Source organism: Cydia pomonella, chromosome 13 (genome assembly GCF_033807575.1).
Source record: "Cydia pomonella isolate Wapato2018A chromosome 13, ilCydPomo1, whole genome shotgun sequence".
Taxonomy (NCBI): Eukaryota; Metazoa; Arthropoda; class Insecta; order Lepidoptera; family Tortricidae; genus Cydia; species Cydia pomonella.
The window spans coordinates 2,429,274-2,444,419 of record NC_084715.1 but is presented as its reverse complement, the minus strand read 5'-3'; the positions used below and the strand labels follow the sequence as shown (position 1 = coordinate 2,444,419).

General features: G+C 34.6%; 1 protein-coding gene across 1 annotated transcript in view; it reads right to left on the bottom strand.

Moving 5' to 3' along the window:
• LOC133523983 (G-protein coupled receptor Mth2-like) overlaps window positions 1-15,146 on the bottom strand; it is a 175,626-nt gene that overhangs the window by 158,626 nt on the left and 1,854 nt on the right. The window lies entirely within an intron of this gene.

Below are 15,146 nucleotides of genomic sequence, written 5' to 3'. Positions count from 1 at the left end.
CGGCTCCTAAAACTAGTGGACTTGCTTACCTTTACTTTAAACAATAATACTTTAGATTGTATTAATATTTTCAATTAATTGTATTTTATAATTGTTGATGTGCTTGTCTTTGCTTGTAACTAAATCCCATGTTGAAGTGTAAAAGTGCCCTTGAGGCCTATTTGCTGAATAAATGTTGAAGTTGAAGTTGAGTGCGATAAGGGCAACGCCAGATTAGGCCAAAAATCCTGCGTAAAAATCTCATAAAACGATGTTTCGTATTCGACTGTTTCCTCCTCCAAAACTTAACCAAATGTAACAAAATTTTGAGATCTAAATGTTAATGAAATTATCTGTGTTCAACTGTTTTGCTTTTTAGAAACAAAATATCATAAAAAGCAAAACAGTCCGACATAGATATTAATATTAATAATTTGTGTTGAAAATTCATTGGTCTAGCTTCAAAACAGTCGAGTACGTTTGTATGGAGAAATGACCACTCCTTTTGCCTCTTAATAATTTTATGAGTTTTTCCCTCGAGCTGTTGCTAAGATTGTTACCTATTTGGGGCAAAACAATTTGAAGGAGAGAAATAATAAGTTTTTTCTTGGATTGCTCTTAATATTAAGTTGAACAAAAGTAGAGTACTTTCATATAATTGAATTACTTATATTAGGCGCCGTCTTAGAGAGCTAAAGAAAGTTTTGAGCCTAGATTTCGGAATTCTAGATTTCTTTGCTAATTGGGTACTTGACACATGTTGAATATTATAACAAAATTTAGTTAAATGGATAGAAAATGAGCCATCCATTATAAAAAAGTCGAATTTAAAAAATTATATTGAGATTATAAAAAAATACACGGCTCCGAAGTCTCAAAAAAAGATTTTTTTTTGTCTTTCAAAAATAGAAAAGAAAATGGTACCATTCGATTCCTTTCATTTTATTGAAAAATAAATTGTATGACAACTATAGACATAATCGTAATATTTCAGGGTCAAAATGGCAATTTCCTTGATCTTCTATACATTTAGGACAGACTTATATGACGTTACGTCACATCACCTTATCATTTTGTTAGAGGCGTTTCAATCGTCGACTGCGAGCGTCAGACTTTAACCCTCATTTCTGACCTTTGTGTTGCTTAAATGCCATGAGTCCCATATAGACATTTGATCCTCAGGAAAATCAAGATCGTTTGACATTATTTACAAAAAACAGTCAAGTAGCCAATTGAGTTTGATTCCAAGGTTTTATAAACCGATCCCAACTTGTAGTAGTACTTGTTCCTACGATCCTAGTAGGTACTATATTCCCACTCAGGACACTTGTACAGTAAAAAAGCGGCCAAGTGCGAGTCGGACTCGCGCATGAAGGGTTCCGTACCATTTGAGACGTATTAAAAAAAAATCTACTTGCTAGATCTTGTTCAACATTTTACCACTTTGGACACACATTTTACCATTTGACCACTTTGGAAGTGTCTCTCGCGCAAACTATTCAGTTTAGAAAAAAATGACATTAGGAACCTAAATATCATTTTTGAAGACCTATCCATAGATACCCCACACGTATGGGTTTGATGAAAAAATTTTTTTTTGAATTTTATGACGTATTAAAAAAAAAAACTACTCACTAGATCTCGTTCAAACCAATTTTCGGTGGAAGTTTGCATGGTAATGTATATCATATATTTTTTTTAGATTTTTCATTCTGTTATTTTAGAAGTTACGGGGGGGGGGGGACACACATTTTTTCACTTTAGAAGTGTCTCTCGCGCAAACTATTCAGTTTAGAAAAAAATGATATTAGGAACCTAAATATCATTTTTGAAGACCTATCCATAGATACCCCACACGTATGGGTTTGATGAAAATTTTTTTTTTTTAAATTTTATGACGTATTAAAAAAAAAACTACTTACTAGATCTCGTTCAAACCAATTTTCGGTGGAAGTTTGCATGATAATGTATATCATATATTTTTTTTTAGTTTTTTCATTCTGTTATTTTAGAAGTTACGGGGGGGGGACACACATTTTACCACTTTGGAAGTGTCTCTCGCGCAAACTATTCATTTTAGGAAAAAAAATGATATTAGAAACCTCAATATCATTTTTGAAGACCTGTCCATAGATACCCCACACGTATGGGTTTGATGAAAAAAGATTTTTTGAGTTTCAGTTCTAAGTATGGGGACCCCCAAAATTTATTGTTTTTTTTCTATTTTTGTGTGAACATCTTAATGCGGTTCATAGAATACATCCACTTACTAAGTTTGAACAGTATAGCTCTTATAGTTTCGGAAAAAAGTGGCTGTGACAGAATCGGACAGACAGACGGACATGACGAATCTATAAGGGTTCCGTTTTTTGCCATTTGGCTACGGAACCCTAAAAAGGCCACACACACAACAAGACCTTTATACCGATTGGCTCAAAAATATGTAGTTTTCTTTACTGCAGCATAATTGCGCGCGGTAGCGAAATTGCGAATGTCTGTGCGTTTTTGTATCAGAACTAAAGAAGAACATTTTGAAAATAATACGTTCGTTTTATTTAAGTTAAATTATTTAATTTTTACATTTTAATAACATTTTGTAAAAGACCTGGTAACTTTGGGCCAACCTGTATAGTGTAGACTTAAATCGACCGGGATATAAACCGTGATTACCTTTTATATTGTTTCCATTGAGCTCCCGATATTTCGACGCAGTTACATGCATCTTGTTCACGGGTAACTGGAGATAGCGGGTGGGTGTCAAAGTTGTGTAGACCGCGCTCGGTCTAGCCTCATTCGTGCGCGTCGGCTGCGCTCGTTTTCAACGTTACCACTGGTCGCGCCCGTGAACAAGATGCATGTAATTGTCGTAATATCGGGAGCTCAATGGATACAATATAAAAGGTAATCATGGTTTATATCCCGGTCGATTTAAATCTAGTGAAACTAACCGTGAATCATTCAAAGCTGTTACTGTATAGTGTATACTTAAAAATGTTGGTGTCATTATTATTTACAACTTATATCTACAAAACAATATACTTAATGGTCTTGGTACGCTTTTAAATACGATTTACAATTAAGATTTTTTGCGCCACAATGAGTTTGTCGTAAGTCGTAAATCAACTTAATGATCATTGATTGGTTAATAGCCAGTTAATAGCCTGGCAAGAATGCAAGACAGTAACGGTTATAAACCTGTACACACTTTGTCGGCTTATGTCGTTAGAATAAAGTAAAAAAAGTGTTAGGTACCTGTTTATGGCCAGTTACTAATAATAGTTAGAGTTGGTTAAGACTTAAGACTCGAGTCCTTTAAGTCCTCTGCTTTAAAACTCTACTCAGTTTTTCAGACAGTTATAATGAAGTCTAAACTCGACTTCTTTTCAACTTGTTAGAGATCTGAGTCTTTTGTAGAGACTTGAGTCCTTTTTAGAGAATTGGCAAGTTTTTTGCAAACAATTCCGAAATGTATACCTATAGTCTTCGTGGATTAGGTACACAAATCATACAATAATTCTTTTACTTTTATTTAGGTAAAAACTATAAAACTGTTGATGGAATATTTATTCGCAGGCTCGAGCCCGTTCGAGTTGCTCTTAAAAAAGACTCAATAAAGGACTCTCCTCGGGACTTAAACGATGAAGTTTTTAAAGCGCCGAGTCTCGTAAAAACGAGTCGAGTTCTTCAAATTCAGATTCTAAAGACTCAGAAACTTCCTACCAACACTAATAATAGTAGGTAATAATATAAATTCTAGCATTTTTGTCGACAGTTTCCTGATCAGCCCGCGTAGCCAACCTGCCTATCGTTCACGCTTCGTGGCGAACGAAATGCAACTGTCACAGTCGTACTAATAAACTTATCTTAGTTTGCAAATGCCGGCCGTCACAAAGACAATGAATGAAATGAAATTACCTGAGCGAACCTTTTTTTTCGACATCCACTTTTTGAAGTGCCATACTATTGGTCACCACTTTTGTGTTACCGCCTCATCGCCTGCAAGACGTTAAAAAAATATTCGCCCTTAAGGTAGTTCACCGCGAATATCCCCGATATTAGCTATAGTATTGTGAGCTTGTCTACTGTGCGTAATTTATTTCGGTTTATTTTATGTTTCTTTCCTTTTGTCTGTTACCTTCCATGATTATTTCGCACTCGATGGTCTCATCGGAAGATCAGCGCTGGAAGTCGCCAGCAACATGCTGATATGAGGCCATTTCGTGACACTTTACTCTCACTATGTTCACTTTTATGTATGTCTATTACTGTTTGTGTGTTTATGAATAAAACAAATTCTATTCTTCTATTCTATTCTAACATGCGTCATTTAAGGGCAGTGGCCGTGTTTAGACGTAATAACTATAAAAACTTATTGTGTGGGCTGAATGCCCACGACACGGTGATTTAAATAGGTTCTACATGACAATACCTACACGTTTTTACTTTGCCTACGGCAGTCTAGTTGGTAGCAGCACGGTCCGAATAAAAATAAAAAAAACTTGTGGAAACCGGACTAATCCCAATCAGGCCCAGTTTACCCTCTGGATTGGAAGGTCAGATGGCAGTTGCTTTCGTAAAAACAAGTGCCTACACCAATTCTTGGGATTAGTTGCCAAGCGGACCCCAGGCTCCCATGAGCCATGGCAAAATGCCGGGACAACGCGACGAAAACAGAGGTATTGCTATAACTAGCTTAAATCTAAAATAGCTTAAGGCATTGTACCAAGGAAGCTGGCGGCAAAGTCAAATCGATGCATCTCATTTGATACGAGACCTAAAAGTATAGGTTTAAAATACGAAAGTAGGTCTATGAAATTGAGCACTCTTTTAGTCTGCTATTGGATCCAAAGACAAAGCGGCCAGGTGCGAGTCAGACTCGCCCATGAAGGGTTCCGTACCATTTATGACGTATTAAAAAAAACTACTTACTAGATCTCTTTCAAACCAATTTTCGGTGGAAGTTTGCATGGTAATGTATATCATATATTTATTTTAGATTTTTCATTCTGTTATTTTAGAAGTTACAGGGGGGGGGGACACATTTACCACTTTGGAAGTGTCTCTCGCGCAAACTATTCAGTTTAGAAAAAAATGATATTAGAAACCTCAATATCATTTTTGAAGACCTATCCATAGATACCCCACACGTATGGGTTTGATGAAAAAAGATTTTTTGAGTTTTAGTTGTAAGTACCCCCCCAAAATGTATTGTTTTTTTTTTGTGTAAAAATCTTAATGCGGTTCATAGAATACATCTACTTACCAAGTTTGAACAGTATAGCTCTTATAGTTTCGGAAAAAAGTGGCTGTGACATAAACGGACAGACAGACGGATATGACGAATCTATAAGGGTTCCGTTTTTTGCCATTTGGCTACGGAACCCTAAAAACCGGTCACATTAAGAAGGCAATTGAAGACAATGAAGGAGATTGGCAAGAAAGAATTGCAAATTCTTAGCTCATTTATTACATCGACCTGAACCGCTGAAAAAACCGTTTTTCCTACATTTTACCCTCTCAAGCTCGTCCTATCTCAATCCTTTGATGAAAATGTAAATTTTCTTACTTCGTGCATAAACAATTGTAATTTGTAAGATACGTTCTACATAGTATTTGTATTTGTAATCATGATTGCTTGGAGAAACAGCAGAGTCTTTAAAAAAAATTAACCGCTGTCATAATGCAATGAAACCTCGATAGTTACAATCTCAGAGGACCGGCGATTTTGTCTCAAATAACCAGGTTTTCCACTTACAGTACAGTCATTTTATCCAAAAAACCGACCCTACCCGTGAATAATCAGTTTTTGGATTTGTTTTTCGGAGGTCCCTCGGGGGATTTTTCAAGTTTAATTCCCAAAATATCGATCCTAGAAGAAAAATGGTAAGGACCAAACTTGTAGAGAATCAAATTTGCTACAATTTTTGTCTTCACGGTTTTACTGTAAAATCAAAAATGGCCCAGTTATTCAAGAAAAACCGTTTTTTGAATATACACAGGAGCCTGATTCAGTCTACTTTTTGAATCTACACTCCCAGTGACACCCCCCCCGAGGGACCTACGAAAATTTTGGATATAATGACTGTACTATTAAGCAGGAGCTCATTTCTCGAACGTTAGACTAATACTATTAGTTCACAAACTGGGGCCTATTTCTCAAACGATATTAGACTAATATTATTAGTCCACGAACTGTCAAGTTGTATGGGTTACCATGGCAAAACACTTATAATATTAGACTAATACCGTTCAAGAAATGGGCCCCTGTAAAATCGTATGGGTTTCCATAAAAACACATTAATAACATTAGCCTAATATAGTTCGAGAAATGAGGTCGTGCCAAATATCCAGGTTCTAAAAAATGTTGTCTCAATTATAGAGGTTCTCATTAACAGAAGTTGCGTTCTGGAAAATTTCTTTTAGAGTCAGACCAACCTAAGCTGGCAGCGATTTTAATAGCCCAGCTCGCACAAGTGTTCAGTAAACGTCATAATTTCATAGATGTTTTACGTTATTAAAATAACACTTGCGCTGTCTGGGCTACCAAAATCGCTGCCAAATTATCCTGGTCCGACTCTATGGAGATGCAAATAACCTTTGAAAGTAGTTTCACCATATAGTTTTCTAGTCTGCAAATTATTTAACTTCCATTTTAATACTATGTTAACTATAATATATAACTAATAAGGGTTTGGATTTAAAGATTTTTCTCGTGGATTGTAGGAGAATGTATTATAATATCGGTCGGAATCCTAGGACCTAGACCTAGCATGAGTCATGCTTTACTGTAAACTGTGTGATTCGTACACGAATGAACATCCTTTACTACGAAATTCCATAAGTTATTAAGAACCGTGTCGATGAAACACTCGAACATTCCAGTTAGCTGAAACATAGTTAAAACATGAAATAGGTTGCATGGCTCCACACCGTTAGGCGTGTAAAGGTTACCCTGGCCAGAGTATTCCTATTCACTAAGAGAACATTTGCCTTATTATAGCTGACCATTATAACCAGAAAAGACAAATGTAATTTTGATTTGCCAAAATAAAGATTCAAAATTTGCTACTCGTGGGATGCAAAAACATACACACCAGGCTATTGTATAGCATTAAGTTAAATTTAAATTCTCATTTTAAGTGAATAATGTATATTCTTATGAGAATAAATGTCTTAAACCATGAACCATAAAATTTGACGATTTGACGACCGGTCTGCCCGGTCTGCTTCGGTAGTGTAGGGCTTGCAATTCGAATATTCAAATTTGTCGAATATTCGACCTGTTTTGATATTCGAATATTCAGCCGCTCAGTTTTCGAATATTTGAATATTTTTTATTACTCGAAATACATCAATCATCCGCTATACTTACAGTTTTTGTATGTTTTGCCGGGTATTTTTTACAGTAAAAGGTAACGGTGTATCTAGGGATTGCAATCCGGTCCGGCGGATCCGGTAATCCGGCCGGATCCGGCACTTTTCAGGAGCTACCGGATCCGGTAATAATCACCGGATCCGGACCGGATCCGGTATAATAAAAAAAACGCCTAAATACAGCACGCGCTGTGCGTTTCAGATGAGGAAAAGGCAATGGATACGAGGTATGAAGTTGAACAGAACAAAAAACGAATGAAAAAGTTTAAATTTAGTAAGATAAAAATATATTTATTATGACGATGACTGGGAACAGAAGAGGATTTCTTCTTCTTTCATGTTGGTGGCACGATATGACAATTACATAAATACTGTAATAGAAGGAAAAATTAAAGGATGGAGATGCCATGGAAGACATTTGTAATTTATACTAAAGACAAGGTTAATGTCGTGTCATAATGTTGTGATAGGAGATTAACCTACTACAGTTGGGCTCATCAATATGTGTGAATGAAGAATATATGATAATATTGATAATCTTTAGTTTTCTCCGATATATGTATATATATGATAAAATATAGATTCTTTTCTATTCAAATTTAAGAGAGAATCTTTTGTCTTTACAATTTCGTCCAATCTTATGCAATTTCCTTCATCTCCTGGTACATGCTACTCTACGTCTAGCCAATTCTTTATTTGATCTATGTAACTTTTCTTAGGGAGTCCCTTTCCGCGATGGTTTTCAATCCTACATTCTATTATTTTTCGCATGATATCGTCGTGTCGTGTGTTGTTCCTTATAATTTAACCACTATACTTTTCCGTACAATTTTTTTAAGTCATACAGTCTACTACTTTTTCGGATAAATAAATTAGAGCAAGATAATACTAGAGCGCATTTAATATCATAATTGGTTAAATGTAAAATATCTTCGTTAAAAGTAATAAATAATAGTAAGCGTAGGAGTTGAAAATAGAGTTCCGGTTACTCTGGTTATAATATTAGCGGAAAATCGTTGAGCATTAGACTTTTTGTTTGCCGCGATATCTATTGTCGAGTAGCAGTACTAAGAGTTCCGCTACTCGATGCTAGATGTCGACTACGAAAATAATAAGCGTTTTGGTACTAAAACTGATGTATGGAGTGAGCAATCTATGTACTTCTTATTTCTCTATGCTACAATGGATGTCAACGTTAGAGTTTGTGAGGAAAGAGAAGAGTCGTGGAATGTATGGGGCCCAATACATTCCACGACTCTTCTCTTTCCGAACAGATTCTACAAAGAATTCAATCAAAGAACAGTTACCAAAACTTGTCCTTTCAAGGAGCTCCAACCCCACATCCCATCATCAGGCTTTGGAAACTAAGCAAGTTTATAAATTGTAAACGAAAATTTGAGCACTTTTGAATGGTTAAATATAATAAATTACCGATTTAATTTTTTTTTTTTAAGTGATATTGACATTGTGACAATTTTTACTGCCAAGTTCTATTTTATTGTTAAAAAGTTATTTATTAACTTCAAATTATAGATTTAGGAATACGTATTACGCAAAAAACTAGAAAAATATGTCATTTAATTAACTTTTATATCCCTATACCAAACCGGATCCGGTCCGGCCGGATCCGGCCGGACTACGGCCAGAATCCGGCCGGATCCGGCCGGATTGAAAACCAATCCGGTTTGCAATCCCTAGGTGTATCCAAATGCGAAGGAAATAATATTTTTATTGCTTTTCTCTCGATAAGTTTCGTGAAATTATAGCTAAACCTAACTCGATTTCAAAGAAAACAAAATCAAAAATGATCAGAATTTCCCCGATTTGATCAGACAAAGTCCGCTGAGGTCTACCCAAAATATCATTAGTTTTTATTTGCATTAATATGTGCAAATAGTTTTTTTGAATAAAATGATTAAAAAAACCGATTTCTCGTTCATTTTCTTATTTATTAAAAATATTCGAATTTTATTCGAATATTTCGTCAGAAAAAATCGAATATTCTAATACCTGAAAGTTTCGAATATTTGCAATCCCTACTAGTGGGTAGTGAGTGACCCTGCCTGTGAAGCCGATGGTCCCGGGTTTGAATCCCAGTAAGAGCATTTATTTGTGTGATGAACACCAATATTTGTTCCTGAGTCATGGGTGTTTTCTATGTATATAAGTATGTATTTATCTATATTTATTTATTTTACATGGAGAACTTACAGCTATAACTATGCTAATAACGATATAAATAGTGACACAGAGCCAATTATAGGATCTCACATATAGCAACAAGTTAATATTCAACATTAATTAAGTTAAATAACACGCACTATTTTACATCCTATTATTATCCTTTTATTTTATTTTTCCTAGGTATCGCTGGAGCGACATGGTGGAGGCGGACCTGCGCGAGCTTCTAGTCGACAATTGGCGAGAGGTCGCACAGGACCGAGAAAAGTGGCCCTGTCTTGTGTCGGAGGCCAAGTCTCATTTTGGGTCGCTGAGCCAACGGAGTAAGTAAGTAATAAGTACTATTTTACATAGACACATGCAATAATATGTTAACAACGTTATGTATAGGGATGTTGACTGTCGTATACAAAAGAAAAGGTGACTTCAGTGCCCAGGACAGTGCAGATATTAAATATCTGTTTTGAAATTTCACTGGGACATCAGCTATCCGTGCCCACTACCAGTGAAACCTGTGTTGAAACGTCGGAAATAAAGGTAAAAAAGATTCGCGATACAACCGGCTTTAAATATATTTTAACGTGTATTCAAAACGCTGGTCTCGAACTACATGGATACCCTTCATAAAAAAACCTCAAAAACTCTAATACGGACCCAGAAAAGACCACACTGGAGACTAAGAATTAGGAGGCGACCCCAAATAGAGATGGGAATAAGACTTAAAGAAGAAGAATGTATTCAAAACGCGAAAGCTTTAAATGTTATATGACTCAGACATGTGAAAGGACTTCGAATTAATCCGAAATCATATAAAATAAAGCTGAAAGAGACTGCACATTACATAGGTTATTTTATTACTAATTCATCCTCCATTCAGGTAAAAAGTTTCTTACGCTGCCTTCCGAAACGAACAAATAGAATTTTTTTTCAGAACTTTTTCTCAGAAAAATAACAAACATATACCAAACTCGAAATATCTGCTATACCAACAGTAATCAAGATGCCTAGGTAAATAGGTGAGTATTGAAAAAGTATGACGTGCTTCGGATTTAGTTGTAGTGATTTTCAAAACTACCCCGTTTTCCCCCACCCACAATTTACCTCATATAAGACTAATAAATACCTTACGCCTTATATAAGAGATCTATGCATGTAGATCATATTTACTGTGACCTTCCCGAGTCCAGAATTCGTTTAGCAGTAAGAACACAGAGGCAGGAAAGGTCAAGCATAAAAAAGTAGGTACGAGTGCCTACGCTCGTTCAATCGTTCTGCGAATTTATTAATATGCAGTGTGGGGGACTCGCGAGGGTTACTTGGCTTTTTTTCTGGAAATTGATGATATAAATGATAAAATACGCGTGGGTAACGAGATATTATGAGTCCACGAACCGTGATGAATGGTATTTCATTTTATTATTTCAAGCATTTTGAATAATAGATGTCGTCGACCGGATCGTGGAAGTTAATACAATATTTATTGCAAGGCAGGCTTGTACTCTTAGGTACACTGAAATAAGTGTTTGTATATAATAATAACTAGTATATTACGATACAAGTAAGAAACGTAATAAACTCGCAACGAGTGGCGATAAATTAAAACACGACCGAAGGGAGTGTTTAAATCGACACGAGTTGCGAATTACCTTTTCGCACGTATATTATTGTACGTTTTACAGTACATTATGGCTCATTAAATTTTCGACATACGCGCGTATAGTGCTAGTTACCGCACTTGCGAACTAAGCTGGTTTGTAATAACAAACCGTTTTTAGGATATTGATCAAAATGTATTTCTTTATGACTAATTTGCTTTTATTTACACAATACATATTCAGCGGTATTACAGTAACTGTATATACATATACACTGCAATGTTTGCCTTTATAATGTCCGTATTTTTAACACTTGTTTTTACTGGTATGTATGTTTCTCCTTGCACCAACTTTTAATATTTGTACATAAAAACATATATTTAACAAATAAATAAATAAGTAACAGATAGATTGCTACTATATGCACCTCCCCCCCACCCCCCTCCGACCCCCTGATTGAGCATTCCCTCTCACCACTAAGTAACTAAGATCTTCTCTATCTATCGCTTTAGAGTGTTCTGACCGCAACCAATCGTAAACTTGGACCGATGCCCGCAGTTAAATTAATTAAAGATATAAAAGGGACATAAAGATATTTCGGTTTTAATCCGATCTTGATAATTCTGTTCTTCTGTTCCGTATAGTGTTCGTGAAAGAATTAAAAAAGTAGTCTGTATTTTTAACCTCAGCAGTACTAGGTATGCCGTTTCTACGCAAGAATCCAATGAGCATCCTTGCCGTTTTAGATCTTGGAAGTTAATTGAGAACCTCGACTTACTTCTTGACTTTCGATTGAGCACAAGTTTGGTAGTGACAATAGTATGGTATATTATGTAGAACTGATCTGATAACGGAGAGCGAAGGTGATCAAGGGAATTGTGATAAAAGAAAGCAACCTCAGAAGTTACTAAGCTGGGTTTTTTTTATTGGTCATCTCTTTATATGAGTAGTTGATTTAAATTGCGTACAATTTATTTTTGAGAGAATGTTTCATGATAGTCGTGGTATATTCTTATTGTGTACGGTAATATCTTTTTTATGCTACATAGGTAATTAAACATAGGCTATGATATAGTTCGGTACATGTAACGTGAAATAACGATTGTACGAGTATAATAATAATAATATATAATTAAATTTGACTTTTCCAAGTCCTTTAAAGGTCTATTTGCGTCATTCAATTTTATTTTATTTGTGGTTGATTTAGCCTTCTGTAGAACTTTTTAATTTGGCTCCAGCAATTTCTCGGAAAAACATTCATTTCGCATGTTTATACAAATTACATTCTATATTTAACGTATCAACATTTCGACGAAAAAATCTCTACTAGTTAATTATTGAAATTATTAACATTTATGATCATTTTTGACGCATCATTGGGAGATAGCAATTACTTATCGGAATTTAACTCCGTCATAACAAAACATGATTTGAAATAAAATATCGGCCCGATTCGAAAAATGAGATACGATAACGATTAGTTCTGGTTTAGATAAGTTCTCATTTAGATATCGTTTGTATGTCTGACAGAAGCAGCTCTATTCGGGCAACCAATGTCACTTTGACGTTAGAAATGTCGTAGATAAATCTTATTGGGATCACAGAGCAATTTTGTCATGTCGTTTATTTATGGATCTTTTAAAGAACTTTCCAAGATCTTAAACGTGTCTTAATCATGCTTCGAGTCGGGCCGTATGTCTATTTCTATAAGTAGATATGTATTATTCCTTACAATATGGTTTTACAACTTGCTAAACTCTAATTATATCAAAAATAGACACATTTATTTTTGTAAAACTATTACGAAATGACAGATACTCGGACTTTGGATTTGTAGTCTTATTCTGATTATCGTGTAGCTGATTTTACACTCAAACAAAATACTATAATAAACACCCCTACATTTGACGTGGTGCCAATAATGAGATGCAACAAATTCGGTAAGATAAGGATCTAAAATCAGTTTTAAAATACTACCAACATTTCACCATGAAAATAGTCATAGAGCTGCATTTTTTGAATTATGAATTATGAGTTTTTTTATCCATTAAAAATTTAAAAAAAATAGTTTAAAATGTCATTATTTTTGTCTGTTTTATAAGAAATAGATTAATTAAGATTAAGATTATTATATTGTAATATTTACCCAGGTCTTGGCTGTTGTATTTATAAATGTTGTTATGTATTTTTCATGTCACTATATGATATTACTATAAATGTTGTATTGACTTGTAAAAGAGCCCTTGAGGCCTACTTGCAGAATAAATTTTTGAATTTTCAATTTTCAATTTTTGAAATTGCGTCATGCTGTCTATGGCTGGAGAAAAAAAACATAAAAAGATTTATTTTGTTAATTATGTCGAAACGATAAACTGAAAGATAATATCATATCCCTCGTTGGATGTCGAAACCAATTATAATGTATTTCAATAAACACTTCGCAAACATAAATGATGCAAACGATATTCAGCTTTTACCGCGGTGGAAATTTTACATCAGTGAAATATCAAATAATTATACTTCAAATTTTACCATAAATATCTCATTATTGGTGCCGTTAGCGTTACTATGGTTACCTCATTTTAGGTGCGTAATACCTACGTAATGTGTATTATCTACGTGACAGTAACGAATCACGAGCCCTCGGGCATCAGCTGCGTAACCAACCTTCTACCAGAGTATAATCACTTCCGAGTTCCAAAAGATAACGCGAAGCAATCGCTTTACACAGCATACAATGTATGCTAAATGCACGAAAAATGTACGCGTCTTAAAATTGGCTTCTTGACAGTTTTTTTTAAATAATGCCCTTGATTTTCCCGAGGATCAAATGTCTATATGGGACTCATGGCATTTAAGCAACACAAAGATCAGAAATGAGAGTTAAAGTCTGACGCTCGCACTCGACGATTGAAACGCCTCTAACAAAATATTGTAATGTGACGTCACATTACAATAGTCTGTCCTAAATGTATGGAAGATTAAGAAAATTGCTATTTTGACCCTGAAATATTGCGTTTATGTATATAGTTGTCAGATATTTTTTTTTTTTTTTTCAATAAAATGTAAGGAATTGAATGGGACCATTTACTTTTTTTCTGTTTGAAAGCTAAAAAAGAACATTTTTACTAGTGTTTGGAGCCTTGTATTTTTTTATTTATAATCTCAATATGTTTAGATTCCACTTTTTTGTAATGGATCATTTTCTAACCATTTTAAAAAATTTTGTTACAATATTCAACATTTGTCAATTTTTTTTTTTACACTTGACCTCTTTTCTGATATTTTTCTGATATGATAAAGATCCTGGGGGCCGATTTTTACAATTTTGAGCGCTCGATTTGTGTGGCTCTCTTCAATATATCTCCTCTACTAGGCATTTCAATTCTTGAAAACGAGTGGTCAGTATGTACCACTAGATTACCAATTTCTATTTAATTTCTATTGCTCATAATTTCAAATATTCGCCATTTTCCAGTGACAAAATCGGGCGCTAGAATTCGAAAATCGGCCTCCTGATTTTTACATATTTTTGCATTTTTTTTTTCTGTAGACGATTTTTTCTTGACCCCCACACACAGGAGAAAAAGGATACATGTGAGAAAAAGGATAAAAATAACACTTAATTACCTAGATTTAAACTAGCACTTATAAGAATTTATGAATCAAAATTAAACAATAAAATAGTGACTCTCGTTACTGATGTCGTGGTATGACTCTACTATATTTTACTTTTTATCCGGTAAAAATATTTTACCGTTTGCTAATTTTACCATTTCAATATTTTGACCTATAACTTATTACGCTTTTTTCTAGGAACAGATAATTCCAATCTTTACTCGGTAATTCGGCGTTACGTTACGTTAAAAATAACAGCTATCCAACCTAAGTTAAAGAGCGATAACTAAATGAAACCGAAAATGGATTCACTAAGTGTTATCACGGTAAAAAAACATGTGTTTATCAATTGTGCAACAACAAAATTTACGATATTCCTATCTCTAGATAACATAACAG